The 7,633-nt window shown below is 38.8% G+C and overlaps 1 non-coding gene across 1 annotated transcript; it reads left to right on the top strand.

Moving 5' to 3' along the window:
- Positions 1-463: 463 nt before the first annotated feature.
- On the top strand, positions 464-589 carry LOC111548645. The gene has a single exon (XR_002733488.1). It is a non-coding gene; the product is annotated as a U6atac minor spliceosomal RNA (small nuclear RNA).
- Positions 590-7,633: the final 7,044 nt, after the last annotated feature.

The following is a 7,633-nucleotide window of genomic DNA, read 5'->3' as shown; positions in this document are numbered from 1 at the left end:
TTTTTAAGTTTGCTTTCACGGATTCTGAAATGTAAACTCTTATCTTGAGCTGCTGAGGCCTTCATAAAGATTACAGTGAGACCACACATTCACACATTGAAACTGGAGATTCGACTTGTGTATGTTACCCACCCTGGAAACACCAGATCCTACTTTGTTTCATCTAATAAATGCTCTATTATTAGAGAAAGAAAGAGGGGAAGAAGGGGATAACTATATTTAAACCAAGTTTTAATTGCTTTCACTGTTACTGTCAATTGTTCCTCCAGTATTTGTATGGTTTCTGAAAGTATTTAAACCAAAGCAATGCTTGTCACAACTTTTTTTTTGTAATGAAGAAAATATGTCTGGTCTTATTCATACTATCCGAGTATAAGAGTAGGCTTTGGGCGGGAACAAAGGGTAGTGATTGGAGAATCCCAAAGAACTGATTTCTCTAAAGAAAAATTTAAAATTGACTTCAGAGTTGTACAAAAGGAGAGAAGGTTGGCATTCCCCTTGACAAGGATGGAAGAAGCCCTCGGGCCTGACAACAAGCATTTAGTTAAGGCATTGCCACCTACTTCGTGGCATCTAACCATTATTTAAATAAAAAATAAAATAAAGTTAAACATGGCACCTTTTACTGCTAAATCACTGACTTTTGAGAATTGTTTCTATGTTGATGGTTCGTTTCTCATACAGTAGTATTGGGGAAGGATTCAAATCCATCCCATTGAAGGAGAAATGGGTTTGACTTAACAAGAAATGGGGTTGACTTAAAAATCTCCGGAGCAAGTACATATATGAAAGATGGAATGAACAGCTTTCTATTCTGTATCCCCCGCCTCCACCCTGCCCTTTACTCTCAAAAACCCATATGCTATGATGGTTTCTGTCTATTCTTCTCGGGCAGCAAATCTGGAAAGTGGAGTGCTAAAGGGAGTCCAGAGTGAACAGGGTTTTTGAGCTTCCAGAAGATTATTGAGAGCTGATTAGCCATGGCTTTCCCCAGAACTCATATGTTCTTAGGCAAGTCTGAGGTTCTGAGCCAACAGACAGCTTAATGGGACCAGAAGGAGTTAAGCGTGACTCTTTCTTCCACAGTGACTCTCTTGGCTGTCATCAGAGATCCAGAGCACAATACAACAAGGGCACTTAGTCTTCTTTTCTTTCAGCCTAGGAAGTTACATATTTAGTAGTTTCATGACCAGTAAGCAGAAAATCAAGCCATCCACTCCAAAAGAAATAGCAATAGAAGTATATGCTTACCTCTGTATCACATTTTTTCTGCTTTGGGGGGGCCCAAAGTTTTTTTTTAAATCTTAGTCAATTTTTTTAATACACAGTTGATTACCTATTATGGTTTTTATCTCCTTATGATACTTCTACATTTTTCTTGACAAAGATTGAGATGATCTTCATAACCCCTTTTATATTAAAAAAAAATCCCAGATGGAAAGGAAAAACCTTTCTGTGGTTATTTCACAAACTGGAAAAAGTAAACAGCAAATAATAATCATAAATCAATATTATTTTCAGATCATGCAAAGAGAGACAGTAGCTGAAGAAACAAATTGCCCCATAGAGAGTAGAGTGAAAATGCAAAATGTTTTTGTGAGGATTTTTTTACTACAGATGTTTGGAGTCTTATGGATAATTATTTTTAAGTCACTGTGATTTGGAGAGGACTTCTTTCCCATACTTCCTTTTCACCAATAGCCTTTGAGCTTCTCTACTTACACTCCTGAACAGTCATCAAATCAGAACACCCACTACCTCCTGGATTGTCAGGATTATCAAAATGCAAAGAGAAAGAACCCAATCATACTCAGGTTTGAGTTTCAAAATTGACCGGTGAGACTCCTGCACAAATGATAGGCATGCACACCAAAGATGTGATTTTAAGAACTGGGCTTTTGGGCTTCAATAGACTGAGCCTATTGATACACATAAAGTTTATGACATAAACAATAGATTGGAAAGAGTATCACTGAAAACTAAATTGCAACTCCATTGGCTAGGGTAGACAATTAGGAAAGGAAAACAGTCAAGTCAGATGATGATGCAGGCCTGCAAGAGAATTCACCAGACCCTGTCATATGTCCACAGTCAAGACGGGCTCTAGAGGGAGAGGAACTGGTAGAAATTCCAGATAGGGATCTGAAGTCAGGGGAGACTGGAATTCTTCAAGGAAGCCTGCGACATTGAGAGACTTCAAGGAGAAGTCACCTTAGCCAGCATGAGGTGGCGACTAAAGAAGTGAAATGGCAGGAGGTCTGAGGCAGGTCCCTGAGTCTCTGCCCCAGAGAGCAGTGGGAAAGCAGCACAGTCTTACACCCTCCCGCTTCCCATGAGGGAGCAAAAGGGCTGAGAAAAGCAGGGAACCAGGAGAGACCTCAAGATCAAAATGAGTTGGACTTGGAGTATGTGGACCACAACCAGAGACAATGGTTTGACCATAAATGACTCAAGGAACACTGGATGAATAGATAGTGAAGACAGAAGACCAGATGCCCCTCCCCTCCAATTCACTGACAGCATGAAGCTCTCCCCTATGTCTCAGATACAGTCCCAGGGAGAAGTTATCCCTCATTGACTAAGTTTTAGTGCCTGTCACCAGTGGAATAAGGGCTTAAGTTAGAAATGAAATGGAGTAACTTTTCTAGTTTTTCAAGTCATGAATTTGTGCACTCAAGTTTGTGGAGAGTGAAAATGATATTTATGCTACGTTGTGCTAACAGGAAAACATAAAAATAATCCATAATTGTCACATGACAAGGAATGTTTTAAAAAATCTGAATATCCTGATGAGCCAGGATAGATCATTGCTGGTAGTCACTCTCAGGGTTGCTTAAGAAAGAGGCTCTATAAAATTGAAGTAAGCAGGTAGACATCTCACAGTAATTACATTTTTCTTATAATGATCAGATCTTTGTTAACACGAAATGATTTTGACCTGAGCACCACAAACGAAAACAAAGCAAACATAGAACATTTGAGCCAGGCATGGGGGCTCATACCTGTAATCTCAACACTTTAGGAGGCTGAGGCGGGAGGATCATTTGAGTTTAGGAAGTCAAGGCTGCAGTGAGCTATGATCATGCCACTACACTCCAGCCTGGGTGACTAGAGCAAGACCCTGTCTCATAAAAAAAGAAAAGAAAAGAAAAGAAAAAAGAAAGAAACAGAAAGTTTGTATGTAAAACATAGAAGAAATGAAAAATGACTAAGATCATGATATAGTCAGGAGGAACAAAGGATACCTTTCTAGGGCTTAAAGCATCATGATGAATGGACACCTCCACAGTGATCTTGAGGACTTGATCAATAGGGAGCACCCGATAACTTTTTTTAAAATAAATAGCTTCATTTTTAGGGACTTTTCAAAATCACCCATGATTTTCTTCTTTTTCATTCTTCCCCTTCTTCCATGAAAAGAAAGCAATATTTGAGCCCTTTAACGATCACTTTCTGTTCCTTGTTCTCAATTTTTCCATTTTTGTCGTCAGGCTAATTACTCCACTTATTCATTCATCCACTCAATAGTTATGTATTGAATGCTTGGTATGGGCCAAGCACTGTTTTAGGTTCTGAGAATCCATCAGTGGACAAGAGAAGAACAAGTCCTACCTGAGGAAGCTAATAAGAGCACCAAATACTAAACAAAATGAAATACGTTCGAAGATAAGTGCTATGAAGAGAGACAAAGTAAGGAGGGGAATAGAGAATGCGGAGAGAGAGGTAATAATCTTAAATGCAGTGGTCTGATCAGAGCTCACGAAGATGGTGACATTTGAGCAAACATCTGAAGGAGATGAGGAAATGAGATCTGCAAAGATCTGGGGAAAGTGCTCCTGGTGGAGTGGACATTAAATGCAAAGGCCTTGAAGGGGATGCATGCGTTGTGTATTCAAGGAAGGGCAAGGAGACCAGTGGAGCACAAAGAATACAGGGGAGACAGCAAAAGGAAGTGTGAAGTCAGAAAGTGATGGGAACCAGACTGTAGGATCTTAAGACCATTACAAAGACTTTGGCTTTTACTCTGGAGGGCTGTAGGCAGAAGGATGACATTATCTGAATGACATCCTAATAGCACTACCACAGCCTCTGCAGTGGGAATAGACTAAAGGGGTCAATGGCAGAGAGAGGTGGAGCATTTAGGACAGTTGCAGTAAATCAGATGAGACTTGATATTAGCATGGATAAGACTGGTTGCCATGGAGGGGAAAAGAAATGGTCAGATTCTGGACTTAGTATGAAGTTAAAACTAGTGAGATTTATTTATGGATTAAATGTGGGGTGGGGAAAAAAAGGAGGCCTAGATGACTCTGAATTAGAAAAACTAGAAGAATGCAGTTGCTGTTAGCTAAAAGGAGGAAAATTGAAGAAGAAATCAATTTGAGGCAGGGGGCAAAGACCAGACACTGTGTGAGCTGTTCGACATCCAAGTGGAAAAGTCAGGTAAGGAGCTCAGCATAGGCCTGGGTTGAAGATGTAGATGGAGAATAATCAGCACATTAATGGTTTTGGACGTAGGTGTTTAGACAAGGTCATCAAGGGAAAGAGCATAGATAAAAAAGAATTCTAAGAATTCTAAGCTATGATCCTGCCACTATACTCCAGCCTGGGTGATAAAGCAAGACCCTGTCAAAAAACGAAAGGAAGGAGAGAAAGAGAGAAAGAGAGAAAGGGAGAAAGGGAGGAAGGGAGGAAGGGAGGGAGGGAGGGAGGGAGGGAGGGAGGGAGGGAGAGAGGGGAAGTTTGTATGTAAAATATGCAAGAAATGAAAAATAACTAAGATCGTGATACAGTCAGGAGCAACAAAGGATACCTTTCCAGGACTTAAAACAGCATGCTGAATGAATACCTCCACAATGATCTTGAGGACTTGATCAATAATGAGAGAATTCCAAAGATAAAAGGTCTAGAAGATGAAAAGGAATAAAGAGGCTTTGTCCGAGATAGGGTAAAACCGGAAGTGGGGATATCCCTGAAAATATCAGAAGGAAATTAATAGCCACCTAGAATATTCATTGATACTGCTGCCCTTAGAGCATCTTGTGCTCTTTAATGACCATGAGCTTTCATTTGGACAGTCACAAGAAGTGTGATGAAAAACAGATAAAACACAGGACCTTACTAAGGAGGTTACTGATAGGAGACCGTTTCATTAAAAAGGGTGGTTCAAAGAATCCTCAAACCAAGAATTTCTCTTGAAAAGAGTCGGCCGGGCGTGGTGGCTCACATCTGTAATCCCAGCACTTTGGGAGGCCGAGGCAGGTGGATCACGAGGTCAGGTGATCGAGACTATCCTGGCTAACATGGTGAAACCCCAACTCTACTAAAAATACAAAAAAAGTAGCTGGGCGTGGTAGTGGGCACCTGTAGTCCCAGCTACTCAGGAGGCTGAGGCAGGAGAATGGCACGAACCTGGGAGGTGGAGCTTGCAGTGAGCCGAGATCACACCACTGCACTCAAGCCTGGGTAACAGAGTGAAAATCTGTCTCAAAAAAAAAAAAAAAAAAAAAAAAGACTCATGGGGCAGGGTGCAGTAGCTCACACCTGCAATCGCACCATTTTGGAAGGACAAGGTAGAAGTATCATTGAGCCCAAGAGTTTGAGACCAGCCTGGGCAATACAGCAAGACCCAGTTTCTACATTTTTTTTTAATTAGCCAAGTGTGGTGGTGCACACCTGTAGTCACAGCTACTCAGGAGACTGAGGCAGGAGGATCACTGGAGTCCAGGAGTTTGAGGCTGTAGTGAGCTCTGATCCTACCACTGCACTCCAATCTGGGCAACAGAGTGAGTTGCATCTCTAAAAATAAATAAAAGGTCGCAGGTTGGTAATGACCCCCAGGTTTCTGACAGAAGAAAATTTCTGTCTTGAAGAATGCTACTTCAGCCAGGTTGCAAAGAATTTCCGTAGATAAATTTCCATTAAACTTGACCTCACATTTGAATATCCTTAAGAATATGAGAAAACAAGGCACCATAAGCAAGAGTCAGCAGGAATAACAGACAGTAGAATCAGACCTGCATAGACTTCAGTAGGTGTATTTTGAAAATCTATATGGTTAAAGAAAGATGTTATGGTTTGCAAATGTTTCATTATATGTTTAAAGAAATAAACGGGGGCATTGAAATTATGAGTAAGAGGGGAAAAAAGACAATAAAAATATCCAAGCAGTTTTGAAAAAACACTAAATAGAACTAACAGATAAAAAAAAGATAGTAATTGAAGTTTTAAAACACAAGAAATTGATTAAATAGAAGATTAGATGCATCTGAAAGTAGGATTCATATATAATTTTAAAGCTAAAATTATACTGAGATGTAACACAGAAAGACAACTAGATTGTAGAGAGAAAAGACAAGGAATAGGTGCTCGAGAGCACCTAACACACAATAAAAGCTCTACAAAATCATAAAAGAATGGGGAGTTGGGGAAAATGATAGTTGGAGACAAAACAGCTGAAAATTTTCAGCTTTAATGGACAAGACTCAGATCCAGAAATTAAAATGAATTCTAAGCAGGATAAATACAAAGAAATCTGCATCTAGACCATTATAGTAAAACTACAGAATAGGAATGGAAAGGGGATCTTAGAAGGAATCAGAGAAAGAAAAGACCTATGTACATTGAAAAGAACAATTATTACAGAGACAGGATACAATGGAAACTGAAAGACAGTGGACTAGGGTCTTCAAAGTGCCAAGAAAAAAAAAATGACTGCCAACCTAAAATTGTATAGCCTGTGTAGATTATATTTAGAGCGAAGCCAAATAGAAACATCATTTAGACAAACCAAAAAAAAAAAAAAACAAGAAATTTTACAATCAAGTCCTTATTAAAGGCAATTAATCAAAACACTATAGAAGAATATCAGTAGGAAAAAAGAAAATCCCAGAGTAAAGGTAAGACACATAAGTAATGTCAAGCAAAGAACATTGTTAACATTTAATGAAATCTAAAACAAACATTGAACATATAAAACAAAAAGAATGAAGTATCTAATTTGTAGAATCAAAAATACAGAAAATGAAAATAGCACTTGAGTAGAAATAGGGTGGACAGATTGCTTGCACTATCTGCGAGAAGGGTAAAAACACTAATTGATTTATTAAGTAGGCATGCTCAACATCCTGGGTAGCTAAGACTAAAAGTATAATTTATTACTTTCAAACTAGTACAGTGAAAAATAATAGAGTGAGAAAAATCAATCAAAAAGAAGGCAAGACACGAAGGAAGAAAAGTGGAGCCTATGACATATTTGAAAACACAAAATAGCAGAAATAAATCCAAACACATCCGAAGTTTGATAGCCTGAGTAAAAAATGTAAGCATAGCTATTAGCTGTTCGTAAGAGAAATTCTTAACTCATCTCTCACCTTACATAAGAATCAACTCAAGATAGATGAAAGACTTAAATCTAATACCTGAAACCACAAAAATTCTATTAGAAGATAACATCAGAAAAACTCTTCTAGACATTGACTTAGGCAAAGAATTCATGACCCAGAACCCAAAAGCAAATGCAACAAAAATAAATAAATGGAATCTGATTAAACTAAAAGCTTCTGCACAGCAAAAAAAATAATTAGCAGTGTAAACAGAAAACCCATGGGGTAGGAGAGAAAATACTCGCAAA

Source organism: Piliocolobus tephrosceles, chromosome 5, assembly GCF_002776525.5.
Source record: "Piliocolobus tephrosceles isolate RC106 chromosome 5, ASM277652v3, whole genome shotgun sequence".
Lineage (NCBI taxonomy): Eukaryota > Metazoa > Chordata > Mammalia > Primates > Cercopithecidae > Piliocolobus > Piliocolobus tephrosceles.
Note: the sequence above shows the minus strand (reverse complement) of the source record. Positions and strands in the feature narration are given on the sequence as shown.